Genomic DNA, 16,972 nt, shown 5'->3' on the forward strand with positions numbered 1-16,972 from the left:
TGTTAATTAGGTTGAATAACTGGAAAAAGGATTGTAAAAATGTCGAAAAAAAAAAGATAAGGGCTTATCCCAAATGGATAAATATTTTTATATGTTTATTTTGAATGAGATAAATAAAATGGACATTTATGGATTTAGATACAAGGTTTTGATACTACACTACGTAAAGTTAAAAAAAAAAAGGCCAAATAGATCACCTACTGCTCCCCAACATTAAAGTTCAAACAAGTCCATTTTATTTACCACAGTTTAAAATATGTGTATATATAGACTGAAATACTTGATCAATGATTGGGACAACAGACCAATTAATCAAATTAAAAATTGAGAAGGGCCTAAGCTCTTTGGCTGAAACTTGGGCATCCTAGAGACTTTTCTATAAAATTAGATACATTGCACAAAAAAAAAAAAAAAAAAAAGGCTTCTGGCACTCCTTCTAGAAATAAGAATTATTGATTAAACCTAATAAATATTAAAATTAAAGGTATAAGAGTTAATAAAATTGAGATAAAAGTTTGTAAAATTGGTATATTTAAATGGTCTTTATATAAATCTTTTGTTTAATTATGTTGTGGGATAGATATGTTTCAATGGAAAAACGCTTCCCCTTCTTGGTATTATAAGGCTGGGCACATATCTGTCCCTCAGAAAATATTAATTGAACAAAGTAAAGGAAACCATTAGAGTTACATGAGCCGTCCAATATAACGTAAAACTAAAAACTAATATTCAGTGGCTAATAAAAAAATATAATAAGAGGTTTACCCTGGGCTTAACTTATAACTCAAGGAAAAGAGACCTTACTAAATGCCTTATTCAAGCTTTGGAAGACATGATAAAGTAAACCTTAAAGTTTTAAAACATGGAATTCTTTGTTTACAGCTCTTCTCATTGATAAAAAATGCCAATTAAGGAGATAAAATTGGGTCTGGGTGACAGAGCAGTTCTCTGGGGAACTGGAAGCGTGTGTCTTTGTCTTGCAGATCAGAAATGTAAACACAGCAAACAGTGACCTAGGACTGAGCCTAATTAGCTCAATGAAATAAAACTTAGGGCCAAGAAATTTTTGGCATTTTAGAACTCAGAACTCTGACGGGTCCTTCAGACTTTGTCAAGAAATCTTAAATATCTGTTTCATAAACAGTAAGCCTTAGTGATTTGAGCAAGCAAATTCAGCTTACTCCAACTATTATTATACCTATCTTATAAGTAAGTTTTAAAGTGAAGCTATGAGATCTCTAGCTTTTCTCTGTTTAAAAGCCTGCGTACACATTATAGATGTGAGATATTTCTACAGCTTAAAAAAAAAAAAAATCAAAGTCAAAGAGCTCTGCTTAATTGATGTAAAAAATAAGAGCTTACAAATTAAGTATTTTTAAAATAAAAACTGAACAAATTGACTTTCAGCGTCACGTGAACTGGAAAATATTCAATATTAAGTTAATATTTGATATTGTTTAGTTTAAGTATTTTCTAATTAATATAGACATCTTTAAAGTCATCAATATTAAGTATAATACCTTTACTGTACCTAGGTTTATTGAAAGTCAAATAAGATCCTGTTATATCTGTTGCAGATTTGTCAAGAAAAAAATAACAGTAATGTGGTGTGGTAAAATTTTAAGTAAATTAAATGCAAATGAGATGAGAGCTTTGGGTAAATTTTTAAAATATATTTTTAAAATGTATGCTTAAGATAATCTCTAAATGTTTGGTATCTTTAAATTCTAGAGTTGTGCTAAATTAAGTTAAATGAGAGGATTTTATTTAATAGCTATGCCATTTTGAGATAAAATAAGATTGAAATATGAATTACTTAACATTTAACTTCCTCTTATAGTGAAATTAAAGGTGTTTAGAAATATTAATAAATGGTTGGTGCCACCCTGAAATAGACTCTATTTTTAAGGGAATGATCTCAGTATCCTAGGAAAGTAAGATAAATGTGTAAAGGTGTGAAGGAAAAGCTGGGTTGGTCTAAAAAGATAACTCACAAGTCTAGGAATGTGGAGAGGCTGGGCTGGTCTAACAAGGTAACTCACAAATCTAAGTATTGGAATACTGATCTGAGTCCTGCTAGACTAACTTGTAAATCTAGGTTAATTAGTGTTGGTTTGCTGTTTATGTGTTTTTCTAGTCAGCTGGATTTTCAAAGATACATATCTGGCTTTGGAACTTTGGTTTGCTGCCTCCCCGCCTCCACTTTTGTGATGATAATGCTGCTAAAGCTGTTCCATGCCTATTGGCCAAATACCCCAAGCTTGTACTTTACCCTATAACACCTCATGTGCACATCTTGAAGGTGCTCAGAGCTTCGGAGCAGGAGCCCCTCAGAGCCCCCCTGCGTAATACATCTGAGTACTCCAACCCTCTGAGTGGTGCTTGTTTCTTGACTGGCCTGTCGTTTCCATAACAAAGGAAGATATAAGAATGGAATTATATTTTGTTAATGAAAAATAGTGACTTTGTCCTGAAGCTGGTTATTTCTGAATGGAAGAGAAAATAAGGGACACACTAATATGAGAATAGAAAGCTGTGGAAGGCTTGTGGAAGAGGAACACTGAGGAAAGCGTTTCTTACGTGGTCGGAATTGGCTAAGTTTAGAATCAACTTGAGCAAAGTAACTGAATCTTAGAAGTAAGCTGGTACAAGACTAGATTTGGTTTTCTCGCTGTTAAGAGGAAAAAATTTTCTTAAAATGTTAATCCACCTTCAGTAACAGATTGTAAAACTTCTTATACCACTTAAGTGATCTGTTCTGCCTTTACCTTTGACGTATTTTCTTGTTAATGAATAAGTACTACGTTACAGTGATCTATACGTTTATCTGACCAAGTGTTCTGAAATCTTTTAACAACCTCCCCAAATATCAATTTCTAATTAAAGTTCTTTTAATCTCCAGTTAAGTTTGGGATGCTACAGAGGGCCCCTGAAACATCCCAAAGAGAGATTTTAAACTAGTAAGTTTCATTTGGCATGTTAAATAACATGATATTGTCAAATGAATAATAAATCTTCTAAGGTTATATTGTATGAGAAAATATTATTAATATAGATAGTCTAGAAATTATATGGACTCCGTGAAATTCTGGTATATCTGAAATGTTACCAGTGATAATTCTGGGTATAATGACCAGGTTTCTTTATTAATTATAGTGTAACGGTGTTTAACCATGCTTTTAAATCTTTTGTCATATATAGCCAGTTAATTGTCTTCTTCTGATGATTTTGAAAATGCTTGCTCTTCAAGGAGATTTACTGATTTCTAATAAATTTCAAATTATAGCACTGAACTAAATACGGTAAGAAATTTTAAATGTCAAATGAAAACTCTGATTAAAAGAATTAATTATGTGGGACTGAGAAAACTGATGAATATGGTTATAATTTTTGATTTTGTTTGAAATACTACTGGCTTTTAACCTGTTTCCCAGACATAAAGAAACTCTTCCTCTTAAGCTAGTTATGAATCACAGAAATTTGATAAATTATACCTATGTAAGCAGACTTAAAACAGTTATCTTTTCTCTCTATCTGATCCCTCAAGAGACTAAAAACTCTTAGGTCCCCAGTGGCTCTATCAGACAAATGAGGAAGATCATCACCTAACAGATATAGGAATCTCAAGGTATTTTAAGGATTTTAAAGAGAAAAGAATTTACCTAAATCTGTAAGGCAGAAATCCATGACAAGCCCTTGACATGGCTTTCCTGGCCTTAGCAAATCTTATTAACATTCTACTCTGAGACTCCGTATTAAAACTTCCAACACAGCCAATTTAAAAAAGCCTATATGATCAAATAATCAGACTTAACTTGTAAAGAAATTAATCTTGATTTGGCTATATTTGAGAAAAATGAGGGTAACTTTAGAGAGAAACAAAGATTTTATTTTAGTGGATATTAAATTCTAGTTTTGTTAATTGAGGCCTATATTGACAAAGACACTTCCCAGATCATCCCTTGCTGTTATGTCACATTGCTGTACAGTTTAACTGAATTATGACAAGGATACACTAGGTTTGTTTCTGAAGCTCAGTAATCTATCCTTGGGTAAATTTCCAATGCCTCTTGACCTGCAGCCAGGGGATTATACATACTGGAACAGGCATGACTTAGAGAACTGTCTCCAACGTGAATGGAAGGAACTTTTATCAGGTACTCTTAACTAGACCATACACACCAAAGCTGAAGGAAACGTACTTTCGGATTCATTTCCAATCAGAAAGAGCCCCTGCAGTGCACTGGTCTATAGAGCACTACTCACCTTAAAACAATGCCCAAATAGAGAAAAAGCTACCAGATCAGGATGAGAAGAAGACGACATCTGAGCTCGACAGCTGACCCAAGACACCAGACCAGGCTTGTATACCAATTACTTTGACAATTTCTCCTACATTTGATTATGAACTACTCCAATTGTTAAGTTTATGGTAAATTACCTATGTCTAGTACTTCTGTGTTACCTTTGTGGGTTTCCCTACTCCAAGGCTCTAACTAGATAGCCCTCAGAAACGTTATTCTAAAAAGAAATTATAGTTCTGTTTAGGCCACTGTTGATCTTACAAGGTGGGAGACCTCACCTGGCCAATTAACACCTGCTCTGATCCTGACCATAAATATGAACTTTCTCATAAGATCACTCAAACTCAATCAGAAATACAAGCAAAATTTTAACCCAGAAATATAACTTCTCGACTATTAAATTCTTACTCATGACTTTATTAACGTTGCTAGCTATATTACTTATATGCTGTCTATTTTATAAAATTGTTGTCTGTTACATTTCCTAACGTGTAACTAGGCCTACAAGATTGATGATGGCTAAACATCTTGAAGAAATAGATAAAATTTATAATCCTGCATAAAATAAATTTAATAGTGTGATTCTAGGTATGGGAGTGAGCAAAGAAGGGCAAACATTTCCTGGATCATAATAGACTAGTAAGACAGGTGATCCAGAGAACTTTTAGTATCAACAGGGCCTGATAAAAAAAACCTAACACCTTGAATGGCAGTTCAGAAAATTCTTCACCTGAACTAGGAATGAGCCATCCTAGCACCATGGTACAAAATTGGTCATGAAGTGTCTCTGAAAATATTGGTCGAATTTAGGACCAAGAGGGAGCACTGTGATTGAAAATACTACAATGTGAATGAAAATACTACAACCATGTCAGTAAACAAAGAATGCTGAAACCAAGTCATCAGTGGCTGCTGCCAACCCCCAGCGAGGACATGCCTGCAGCCCAGCCTCTCAGCCACTCACAGTGGTGCCCTCTGAGCGGACTCAGAATAAGAAAGGACAGGATACTGTCCCTAGATAGCTAGGTGCTTGCCAAAGGAATGAATTCAATGACTCATATGTTTGCTTCATCCCATACATAGAAAAGAACTAAATACTTGAACTTGAGATATCTGGTTTTCTTTTGATAACAAGCAATGTTTTATTGTTCCAAGTACCTGGTCTTTGTTGTAAAAGTCCTATTTATCCTAGCTCCTCCCCTACCTCTTGGGAGCAGTCCGTCAGAGTGATCTGAGAGGCTGTCATCCAGGCTCGAGCCCTCCCGCCAAATAAAACATAACACTTAAATTTTAGGCTGAAAGATTATTTCAATGAAGTCCCAGAATAGACACAACTCATCAATTCTGTAATGGAACACACTGAATCAGGAACCAAAAGCGTGTTCTAGTCCCAAAAAACTACGGTTTCCTCTTCTGCCTGTCATTATACAATCCCACCAGAACTCATTAATTTGCTGTCTGCACACTTGGCAACCAAACTCAGAGAACAGTCAACTCAGCAGAGTGCCATGCTGGGGAGAACACCACGCAGCAGTATGGCGGGCTGCCTGCCCTCCCGCACGCTCTGCTGATCCCTAGTGTCCTCTGTGGAGACCAGGCCAACAGAACTGCTCCAAACAGCTGCAAAGTCCCACACATTAAATAAAAGCATTTTATTTTATACTATATGTTATATATATACCCATCTCTGAAAACAGCTTTGCCAGAAGCCCAAATCTTCAACATTAATCTGCAAAGTCAAATCCGATCCCCAAGGGAAAACAAGTCTTAAGACGATGCTAAGGCCTCCAAAGTACTCTCCAGGACCGTCAACAAAACTGCCTGCAGGTCTGCAGCTGCAGGTGGTTACATGTCTGCTTTTAAAGCAACCCCTTCCTGCCTTCGGGAATTACAATGTCCCTCTACGTCCTCCCATTTCAGGGTAAGAGCAGCCGCTGCAGAAACTTGCAGGGCAGCACTGACAGGACTGGACAAAAGGATCAGAGCTAAACTAAGCCTTCTGATGACACGAGCTTGTCGCTGTGTCACTTTAAAGATGAAGATATATATAGAGAGAGGTGGGGTGATATTGCTCAAAGTCACACAGCTAATAAGTGGCAAAGTCTATAACTCTGTTCCTCCCTCCGGCGTGACGCCCCAGCTGGGACGCCCACAGGGTTCTCTCGTGCCTGCCTGACCAGTCCTTTCCTGTCACTCATGACCCACCACAGTGTCTGACCTTAGCCTGCTTTTTCAACATATTTTCCCTCCATCTCTCAGGAACAAGGCTGCTCTGGCCACTGTATGACTTCCGGCTTCCCAAAACCTCTGTGCTCAGGCTGGTATTGCCTGTGCATCCTTCCCCCTGCTCAGAGGCTCTTCCTCCCATGCAGGAGGACGTTTCCACTCTCCGCAGGGACACCCCCTCAGGGGAGCCCTCTTCTCGCCCTCAGCACGGCAGGTGTCCCAGGTCACATCCCGAGCTGCCCCATTAGGACTGCATGTGCCCAGGTCTGCTAGTCAGACCAGCAGCCTCAGAGCCAGGGATTATGCCCGGGTCACCCTGCAAACCTACTGCCAGCCTCACAGCCCCCAGCCAGCAGGTCACCTGGAAGTCGCAGCAAGTGCCCCACCCAATCCAGAAGTCTCTTCATTTGCCAGCACCGCTGATGACTGGTCTCCAAGCTATGGTCAGTTTCGCAAAAAACAGCACCTTCTACTGTGACCGGGGGTTTTCGCTTCTGCTCCCCATCCTTACTGGAAACGTCAAGGGAAACCAAAAGTCCATTTCTCAACACTTTTCTGATGACACCCTCCCACCCACAATACTCACATGCTCAAGAGATTTGGGTCCACATGATTTTGTTTCCCTTACGCTAAGTGGCTCAAAACCCTGTGGGATTTTTTCTTTTTTCAGTGTGTTTGTACTCAGTTTCTCGATTTAATCTGTTTTTGTCTCTCTCTTCAGTATCCCAAGCAGTTACCACTTCTTACTCCCTTCAGCAGCCTCCCTCCCAACATCTAGTCTAGGAAATCAGCTGTGATGAGGGGCCCGGGGGCAGTCACAGAAGATGAAACTAAGGCACAGAGAGGCTACATAATTTGCCCAAGAAGATCAGCTTCAAGCCCCAACAATGTGTGTCACGTCCCTCTGTTTAACTCTTATGCTAAGCAAGCTAACTTTTTGTAGATTATGGTTATAAACAGATGAGGTATCAAAATACATAGAAGGACACACATCAACTCTAAGATGTTCATTAACTCCACTATTTTGTTTCTATTTATTTTATTTCTATTAAAAAATAATTAAGAACCTCTGCAGTCAATATAGCAAAATATTACTGGGTTTTAATCCAGAATATAGAGGTGTTAAGTGTGTCATTACTCATACTTATTTGTATGTTCACAAGACAAAATGATTTGAAGGTCTCTCTCCCCTTCCCCTGCTCACTACTGGCTCTCACCAGAGCTCCCAGACCACACATCTAACAGCCTTTCACTTTACCCATAGCTGAACTCATCAGTTTTCCCCCAGAGCTCCCTCTGAAGATCTCCCTCCTCGGAGCACAGCGGGACCATCATTTACCTCATTAATCCACCCAGAAACCTGGGCCTTACTCCATCCTACCTTCACAGACAGCACTCATCCTTTCATTTTAACCATCTAAACATGCCTTCAATCTGTTCGCTTTTACCCACTGACCGTCCCACAGCTCAAGGGGAAGCCACCAACACTGCCCACCTGGACTCACGGGTCTCCCAAGTGGCCCTACTGCCGCTCTCCCATACTTGAGACAAATGGGATTGTGTCACTCCCGCGCTTTTTGGACTCTTTTCAAACCCACTCTTCTAAGAAGTAATTCCAATTTCTTCACCTGGTGAAGCTCTTTGCCATGAAACTGTCAGCTCAGGGAGGGGAGGACACGCCATCTCCCCTCGGCCCTGCCCTCTGGCAGAGCATCAGGTTGGGAGGACCTGCTGAGCTACACCAGCCTGTATTCTAAACCTGGTATTGAGTTCTTAGCAAACTGCTTCACTTATCCATACAAATCCAAGGTAGATTAGAAAGATTTTAGATGTTGAGCTAGACTATTGATTTGGGGATTTTGCACTAGCAACCTGCAAGTACATGTTCTAATGATTCTGTCTTCTTAAAACCACACCCAGATTTAAGTAGTATTTGTGGAATGTCTTCGGAATAAAAGGGACTGTACTTTTACAGACTTTATGTTTTATAACATGAACAACCCGGACAGGGTCACAAATGGAACCACCTCACATGTGACAGAAGACAGGTGAGAGGCATATAGCAACAGGTCACAAAGATGGTAAGAGCAAAGTTGTTTCTCCAACCCCTGAAAAAATTCCTCCAAGAACCGAAAACTCTGAATTTTGAAGTAAAATACTATCATATAAAGAAATAAAATAAATAATCCTCTTCATCAGTGTTTCAAGATCTGACTTCAGAATTTTTAGCATGCCATACTGAATCCTAGCACACAAACATCAGATGGACTAGTGGTGAGTAAGTAACAGGAAAATGGCAGTAATTCCTCCACTTGTAAGAGGACACACACTCACTTTGTCGAAGGTGATTGTAAGCCACATTCTGGAGTGAAGGAAGCTAAGCATAAAAACTGTGGGTGTGCCTGCACGCGGGACATTTCACAGAAGTGGTCGGACTTGTCTGCAAACAGAAAGTCCTTCCAAGTGACTTTGCCCGTTCCCTGGGGGAACACTGCCTGCAAACAGGAATGTTTACCAGTTCCTCAAAAGGAACAGGCCCGAGAACGGGAGGGTCTGGTTGTAGTTAAGATACTTATATAAGGAAAAGTATAGAAGAATGCTTTAGGTGTAGTGCACTTGCGTCAATTCGAAAAATGCTTATTCACTGTGATTTTCAAGAATTTCTCCTTTGTCTGAATGGTATAAAAATAAAGGACCCCGACTCTCAGGGGACATTTTGGCAACACAGCAGGTCTGTGTTTCATTTCGTTGGCAAGCCTGGAGAAATTCAGAAGATTCAGGCACCACTTCCAGATGGTGACGACATGGAAGGACGGCTTGGATGCATGCTTCTAACTGAGTCACCGGCATTCTTACACTGCAGGGGGAAAAGGAGGCCCCCAGTAAAGAGCAGAGGTGTTCCTGTCATGTGTCACAGGCCGTGCCTCGGGGACTCAGTGCCCTGCAGCAGCCCGGCCCCAGGCGAGGACCCGCAGCATGGCCCACCCAAGCAGGAGGGGCACTGTGCTTGAGAAAACCCACCCCTGATGGGGGCAAGAGGGGGTGGTGGGGTTGAGTGAACTTATAAATGCCCACAGAAATACACATGCGTTCATTCAAGTGATACAACCAACAGTAGCAGGCTATTTTACAAAATTTCAATTTTCAGTGGAAATTTTACCATTCCTTTCCGCTTGTCCCCTGCATTCTGAGACAGGCTTAGGCTCTCTCACACCTGCAGCTCTGATGCAATAGTTGTGAAATCATTTTTGCTGCGATAGTCCTCGCTCCCCGTGTCTCTGTGTCTGTCCTCTCTTAACACAGACGGATGTCTTCCTGGATCTCTCCCTGAGTTCCTTGCTCCTGCTCCTCAGAACCTGAGATAAAGGGCAAGTGAAGACACATGATCAGAAAAGGTACTGTGGACTTGAACAAAGTCCTCAGTGGCCCCTAGGTGAGTGCTGCCCACCCCTCAACTTCAGTTTTCAAGGTTCTGCCCAGGGTGACATCCAGCCAGAAGAGTGGCCCAGGCCAATTAAAAGCTGTGTGGCTTGGGTGCGGGGACAGGTTCAGGAGCTGTTTCCTGAGCCAGGCCCCTCCCCACCTCTGCTCCCCTCTCTCCCTAGGCCCTGCTGCCAAGCCCCCAGGCTCCCTGATCTTCTGCATTTCTCTTCTACACTACTCCAAGCTCTTTTCCTCTTCCTTTTTTCCCTAATTATCCCCAGCTGGAGTGATTTTTCAATCACAGTATCTGAAAAATTTCCTGCAGCCGAAAAAGAGGTCTCCAGATGTAAATGCCCATATGCTGTTTCCTGAGTAGAGCCCCAGGCTGGGGGGACCCTCACCAACACTCCTGGGGGCATTAGACATGTTGTGGGGTCAACCACCCTCAACAAGAGTTTGCTGAGACCCCAAGGCCCGCACAGCATCCCTGCTCACAAAAATATAGTCAGCCCACTTATCGGTTATTAAGAAGCAAAAATACAAAATTGCTTATGTTTCTTACTAAAATTATTTATGAGATGGAAAAAGAAATTGTAATAAGAAAGAAGAAATCTGACTCCATGTTAGATCTGTTCCTTTGGATTTAACCCTGTGCCCTGTTTTCTAGGCTCAGACTTGCTAGCTCTGCACCTTTTGTGAAAGAAAGTTGCCTTTAGCCTGAAATATACATGAGAGCCTCTTCTCTGGGCTCTGATCTTTAAGGATGTTAGCTCCTCTGCACTTATGTAGAGAGTTTCAAGTTGCAAAATAGAGAATAACCTTTGTTTTCTTGGAGGTTTTACAGGGGCACCATGATTTGACCCACATGGACAGCTGCAAGAACAAAGGAAACCAAGGACAAACCGTACAGCAAGAAGTTTGCAACAACCAACCACACCCCCTCCCCTTTTCAGTATAAAAGGAGCCTGAATTCTGACTTGGGGAAGAGGGTTCTCCCGGATATCAGTCTGACATCTTCTGGGTCTGGAAGCTTTTCAAATAAAGTCTCTATTCCTTACCCCAACACTTCATCTCCCAATTTATTGGCCTGTCATGCAGCAAGCAGAACGAGTTTCGACTCGGTAACAAAATCCATTGGAGGTAGTATGTCTCCACTGTTTCCTCATTTCCAATATGTAGCATGCACATCATTTATGATCTAGTGAAAATAATTCATCAAAGACAACAATAACAAGAAACTCACCTAGCTATCAACACTGAAGTCGCAACCTATTAATTTTACATGCCGTTTAACAACAAAACAAAAAAACTTAATATAGAGGCTTCATTCCATAGAAATAAAATTATGTCTAGTCCTACAAAACTTTCTTTCTTTCCTATTTTCTTTTGTTTTGCTTATTGAAAGGAAAAATAAAAATCAAATCATTTTATTTCACGTATTTTTGTTATAGCTACATATTTTAAATACTACAAAGAGATTTAAATTGCAACAAAGAAATTCATATATTAGTATAAATATATATACAATCAATGGGGATTAGGAAAGGAATAGACATTTACTAAAAACCCACTGCACATCCAGTCTTTTACAAGCATATCCTGGAATATAAGCTCTATGATCCAGTGGTCCCCCACCCCCATTCTCATTGCCAACTCCCTTAGTAATCAACTACCAAGGCACCAGAATAGAACCACGTGATCAGTATTTTAGGTATAAATGAGGTAATTAGCTCATTCAATTCTAAAACAAAAACCCTAAAATAAATACTGAACTTATTTACAGATAAAGAAATTTGGACACAAAAAAGTAAACTTTCTTCCTCAAGGTCACAAAGCTAGTAACTGGTAAAGGCAAGATTTGAACTCGTCTGCCTGATTCTAAAAACTAAGGTGGAAATCCCATTCCACTTGTGATGGTCCAGCAGCACAACCTATCACCCTATCTTTGTTCAGATATAGCCTTAGACAGCCTGAGACAGCACCCCATTCCTATGGAATTTGAGGGCAAATGATAAAAATAAGGGTTTTATATCCAGCAGTTTTCTTAGGTCTCATTTAAATAAAGTGTCAGCAGGTCAGCAGAAAAACTCTGGGAAATGTGAGTGGGTCCAGAGCTTTTTGCTGATAAGAAACTCAATCTATCAGGACAGAGTGACCTTCCCATGAGAGGCCACATGGACATAAACTAAAGGCAGCTGAGCAATGAAAACTAGCAGGACCCTGGAACTCAAGCAAGAAGGATCCCTGCCATCCCCTACCCAGTTGCCTCTTCACCCAAGTGGACAAGATGGCAGAAGACCCAGGTTCTTGTCCAAGTTATACCATCATGGATTCTCACCCATAAAAAGTTATGACTCTATACTGTCTTAAGCCCTTTCCAACTCAAATATGATGACACCAATATCTCAGCAGAATGTCTATGTCTTCACTTTCTCTCTTCTATTAGGAGACTATATATATGGCCACAAAGCAGAAATTCAATTAAAAACACCATGCACGAAGGCTGGTGAAAGTCTGCATAAGAGACTTTGTTCTCACGCTCAGTGAATGAAAACTCAGAATAAGTGTTCCTTCTCCCTCTGCAAGTGGGAGGTAGCCTGATTGTGTGTGTGTTTGTGTGCACACATGTGTGTGTGTAAATCAAATACAATGTATTCTGGGATGTGTACAGATTTTTTTATGTTACTGTCATTTCATGAGGATGAGCCAACCTTTAACGTAACTTGAATCTAGTGTTCTGAGAGAGTCTCAGGCTCTTTTGGTGGAGGATGGGAAAGGGGAAAGGAAAGGAGGAAAGAAGTAAATGAAGCAAAGGAGTAAGAATACTGCTAGGGAAAGGCAAGACATTAATTTTTTTCCTACTTGCATCACACACAAATTAGGGACTGGCTTTCCCCCATGTCTTGTCAAGCACTGAGTTGCAGAAGAAGAGGCGACAGCCCATTTCTCACTGAGATTGTGGCTGTACATGGCATCTTATAGACACAAATTATTTACCTTGATCAAACACTCTTCCAGCAGGCTGTAATTCTCCTGTTTTGAGAGACAAGAAAACAGGAGTTCAAAGAGGATGTATAACTTGACAAAAGTCAGAGGACCAGTAAACAAGAGAGGATGAATTCAAACTCAGATCTGAATGCAGAGTCTGATCTTCCCAATCCCAGGGCTGGAAAATCCTTAACACACAGGCTCCCCAGCTCCCCTGCATTGTTCCTGGCACCAAGCATTTCCCATGGTAATGGTCTCCAGTTCTCACAGTCACAGCGCTCTGTGCAGCCAATGACCTTGATCAGACCTTGATCATCTACCTGCCACGCCCACCAGGCTTCACCATACAGTCAGGAAAGCTGGCTTTCAAGTGCATGCAAAGCCACCCCTGGTCTAACCTGGGTTCTTCTGGGGTTTCTCCAGCCTAAATGCAGCCATGAAAGTGCTCAGAGTTTGTACGTGAGCCACACTACCTCTCTCCATCTGTCTCCCCACCTGTACTACTTAGCTATGACCATTTTGAGAATGTTGGAAACAAATTTTTAAAAACAGAAAAGAAAGGATTCTGTAACAAGTACTTAATACTTACAATTTTAAATGACAAGTTACAAAGTGAGTATTTACAAACCGAATCTGCCTTCCTAGGTGTCAGTTTTAACAGTTAAAAAATACAATAGCAAAAAATTCTCACTTACAAAATTAACAAAAACATCAACAATAATCTGGAATAAACTCAAAACCAATGCCCATGTTGTACATGGAGAAACACAGGACTGTAACTGAGGGGTAAAGTAAGAAGTGTGAATGTAGAGACATCAACATATTGTATGGAGGAATGCAGTTTTGTAAAGATGTACGTTCTCCTAAAGATAATTCAAAACTTACTAAAAAATCCCATGACAGCTCTTACCTGTTTTTTTTTTTTTAACTTGAACAAAATATTTTGGAACTCTTCAGGAATAATAAAGCCATAATACTAGACAAGAAAATTAGGGATGGAAAAAAGAATCAAAAAAAATCGCACTGTCAGTGCGATTAAATAAATTTTTACAATATGTAAGATATAGCACTGGAGTAAGAAAGTAAGATTGACAGAAATAAACCATGAGCTCAAAAAGAGACTCTGGTGTACATAAGTATTCTTTACAGGTGGGATTTCAAATCAAAGAGCAAAGTATGAATTCAATAATTGTCTTGGGACAATCAGAGAATCACCTGGAAAAAACAAATTCTATTCCAGTCATAATGACCACAAGAAAAATTACAGATAGTGATGTAAATATTAGAAAGTACTAATAACAGCAAATACAACTCTTTGCTCATAGTAATTCAACTTCTCCTCACTGTAACAAGTACTATTATCATCTCCATCATAGAGATTAAAAAATCCTACAGAGGAGATACATACCATTATAAGAAAGTATTTCTAAGAATAATATCAAGGATAAAACCCAAAAAGAAGACATTTACTGTCTTAAGATTATTTTGGGCCACAACAAAAATAAACCTACTGAACAAAGTGAAAGGCAAGAAATGACAAGGAAAAGCTCTGTGATACATGTTGATGAAGACAAGGGGTTAATTTTCATAACATAGAAAGAGCTGTCACAAAGCAACAAGAATCTCCCTCACTTAAATGTGTGCAAAGGACAAAAGGGATCATTCACTTTTCAAAAGTCAGATGGCTAATGAGTGAAAAATGCTCAATACCTCACTGATCATCAAGTGCAAACTAAAACAATGAAAAAGCACTTTTGCTCATCATATTGGCAAATATTTTTAAAAGATATTCTAGGTAGTGTCCATCTTTGAGAGAACAAACTGTGGGTGATCTTTTTGGAGGACGACGTGTCAATGGATATGTAAACTCTGAAAAACGTGTGTACACAGAGACTGAACTCCACTTTTAGGAATCGTTTCGTTTAGAAAAAAATCAGTTCAAAATGATGTACTCATCAGAGCATTTACACAGCACTGTTTACAATGCTGGGAAGAAAAGCTGAAGTGAAATCATATCCAGCGATAGAGAATTGGTTACATAAGTAATTCTACATCTTTTCATTCCCCGCAGGAGAAGGAATTTCTAGAGTCACTTGAAAGGAGCCTGTGATGTATGTAATTGTCACATCCAGGGACTAAATTTCCAGAAACCTTAACTAAAGGAATACTCATACAAGATCACAGGAATGTTTGTACAAGAAGGATACCAGTCAAACACCCTTTCTGACAGTGGAAAGTGGAGAAAACTTAAGTGTCCACCATCAAGACAATGATGCGGTAAATCAAGGTGAGCTGTGGGCTCTGAGGGGGCCGGCGTTTCACCGTGGTCCAGGGCCTTGTCCACATTACTCTCCCACCAAAGGTGTCCTTACACAAGAGACCAAATCTACTGCACAACAGGAGACCCCTCTACTCTATCTGAAAGGACCGGGTGAGTCTGGAGTGGGAGGACGTCTATGATATACACCTCAGTGAATAAACCGAGCTGCAGAAAACATATAGTATGGCCTTATTTTTCAATAAAGCATATATACACACACATATACATAGATTTCTCATATACATGTATGTATGTATGTGTATATATATATGACATAGGCATAAAGGTCATGAAATATATACACCACATTGTCAGCAGTTTTTACTCTCAGGAAAAAAAGGGGAAGGGATGGAGGGACCTTTCGGTACCACCACAGATCTCTTTTCAGTATTTCAGTTAAATATACTTGGAATTTAAAAGTTTATTTAAGTCCGAAGTAAAATGGACGATGCCTCCACAAGACAGAATGCTATACTGGTCATTAAAAATCATGCCAGAGGAGATAGAATACTGTAGAAAAACGTGTAATAAGCCGAATGGAAAATGGAGGTCTCCACACAGTAAACAGGCACAGAGTGCTCGCTGGTTTTTATGACAGACGTAATACACACTGATGAAAAGAACAGAAAATAGATGTTAAAGTGTTAATTATTATCTCTGAGTAGTGGGACCAGGATAGACCCTTTTGTCCCTTTTTTCAGACTTATTATATTAAATACACATTATTTTTCATCTGAAAAAAGCATTTTTAGATGTCTAGTACCACACATTGAAAAAAATACACGAGTACTTACAGAAATAACTAGGAGACACGGCAGCAGCGTCACATAGTGTAGAACGGGCGATCCTGAATAACACCGCGCAGTTACATAAGGACCCACAAAGTGAGAGCACCTGCTGTCACAGGGCGTAGCCCCCTTATATTTGTCAGTTGTGTCTTCAGGGCTGAGGCAGTTCTGAGCACGGCCAGTGTCAGTGCTGGTGTCTGGATGGATGCCACTGGAGGTGAGGGCACCTGCAAGCCGAGAGGAAGAACAGAAAGCATCTTTTGCCTTTTCTGTCTTGTTTCCTTTTTACTGTAAAGAGAGGCACAAATAAGATAAACTGTGTACCTTCCCTACTGAAATTTCAATAATGAAACCGTTTTTAAATCCTTCACAGCTTATAATGTGCCTATAACTGTCTTTTCAACTAAAGCATCATATTTATTAAATGTTAATTAACTCAGCTAATTAACTTCCTGTTGAAACCTTCTATTAAAGAACATGAAATGCACTACGTGAAAGCACCACACCTGCAGTGACCAGTTCAGCTGTCTTGATGGCAGTGCAGTCACCCCCACCATCCCGTGGCCCTGACCTCCTGGTGCTGGTAAGAGAGCACGCTGCCGCCTCAGATGGAGAGAAAGAGTGAAAGCATATTGTGAAGTCAAAAGCACTGACAAAACATGACTGAATAGTCCCAGTCTCCTATGAGTCTGTCATTTTCTGTTTCTGGCCAATACCCGTCAATGAGCAGAACCACCCCATTCCCGAGCCATGGGACTCACGTGGGAAGGAGTTTTGGAGATATTTCCAGGTATAGAATGTAACCAACTGCACGTAGAACTGTGACAAACGAAACGATGCAATACTCTGATTTTAGAAGACACTCAAAATATTCTCCTAAGCCTTAGTAGCTGGAAAGGCTGGGCTTCCCCTAAGCCACTTAT

At 39.9% G+C, this 16,972-nt stretch overlaps 1 long non-coding RNA gene across 1 annotated transcript in view; it reads right to left on the bottom strand.

Annotated features, from left to right (window-relative positions):
- Positions 1-16,972, bottom strand: part of LOC116157206 (uncharacterized) — an 85,097-nt gene that overhangs the window by 16,181 nt on the left and 51,944 nt on the right. The window contains exon 2 of the long non-coding RNA XR_010380207.1: positions 16,056-16,276. This is a non-coding gene — a long non-coding RNA (uncharacterized LOC116157206). The remainder of the gene's footprint in view (positions 1-16,055; positions 16,277-16,972) is intronic.

Source organism: Camelus dromedarius, unplaced genomic scaffold (assembly GCF_036321535.1).
Source record: "Camelus dromedarius isolate mCamDro1 unplaced genomic scaffold, mCamDro1.pat HAP1_SCAFFOLD_198, whole genome shotgun sequence".
Classification (NCBI taxonomy): domain Eukaryota; kingdom Metazoa; phylum Chordata; class Mammalia; order Artiodactyla; family Camelidae; genus Camelus; species Camelus dromedarius.